General features: G+C 43.3%; 1 non-coding gene across 1 annotated transcript; it reads left to right on the forward strand.

Moving 5' to 3' along the window:
* The first annotated feature begins 325 nt into the window (after positions 1 to 325).
* Positions 326 to 398, forward strand: trnaf-gaa (transfer RNA phenylalanine (anticodon GAA)). Its single transcript has one exon. It is a non-coding gene; the product is annotated as a tRNA-Phe (tRNA).
* The last annotated feature ends 787 nt before the right edge of the window (positions 399 to 1,185 follow it).

Genomic DNA, 1,185 nt, shown 5'->3' on the forward strand with positions numbered 1-1,185 from the left:
GCGCCAGCTGCTCCACTTCTTGTTGCCGTCTTTGATGAGACCGATGGCTGCGTCCGTTCCGTCAGGAAGCTTAGGATACACTGGTAGATCGGAGGGGACACACCAAGCTGGAGAAGTTTGGAGGGGAGGAGTTGCGGGATGATGGTGTTGACTGAAGATCTAAAGGTCCCTGGTTCAATCCTGTGCTTCGGCATGTGAGGCACAGAAATGTTTTCTTTGTTGTGATTACTGTACTACGATGTGTCCCGTGACTCGCTGTTGTGATTATGGCCGATAAGATCCCATTAATTGACTGGGGAAAAGGCCCTAGTTAACTCCACAACAGGCCGAAATAGCTCAGTTGGGAGAGTGTTAGACTGAAGATCTAAAGGTCCCTGATTCAACCCCGGGTTTCGGCATGTAATGAGCAGTGATAGATTGATTATTTTTAGTTATCATACATTCACTTATTATTAATGTTATTATTGTTATTTTGATATTGATTTATTGATTGATTATGCTCGCAAAGAAGAAAGCTTATGCCTGCAATGATAAATTGATTATGCTTGCAAAGATGAACGCTTATGCCTGCAATCATTAATTGACTATGCCTGCAATGAAGAACGCTTATGCTTCTAATAAAAATATATTAATCATTATGTACTCACATTTATAATCAAGAATGCTTCGTGCACTGTGTGGAAGTTTAGGGACGCAACCACCTTTCCGAGGACGTGGTTGGGAAGAGATAAGTGTTAAGACTAAACAGGAGCAAGGTTGGACAGTGAACGGAGCCATCAACACCAGCTGCAACGTGATGTTTTTGTAACAATTGCACAGATGTACGTAATTTACACTCACATACACACACATAGTCAAACAAGTTCAGTGTGTCTTCAACAGCCCCCACCCTTTAGGTTGGACACACCTATGTAGTAGATTTCCCAATAAATAAGGAGGTGAAGGGGGAGATCGGGAGGGGTGACATGCCGAGAACAACAACGGGTCACATGACACATCGTAGTACAGTTGAGTAATCGCAACAAAGAAATGAATTCTGTGTCTGATATGCTGAAACCTGGGGTTGAACGAGGGACCTTTTGATGCTCAGTGAAACGCTCTCCCAACTGAGGTATTTCAGCCTCTTGTGGCTTTCACTCAGCCCTTTTGACCAGTCAATTAATGGGATCTTATCAGCCAAAATCA

This window comes from Hippocampus comes, unplaced genomic scaffold (genome assembly GCF_001891065.2).
Source record: "Hippocampus comes isolate QL1 unplaced genomic scaffold, H_comes_QL1_v1.1 scaffold251, whole genome shotgun sequence".
Taxonomy (NCBI): Eukaryota; Metazoa; Chordata; class Actinopteri; order Syngnathiformes; family Syngnathidae; genus Hippocampus; species Hippocampus comes.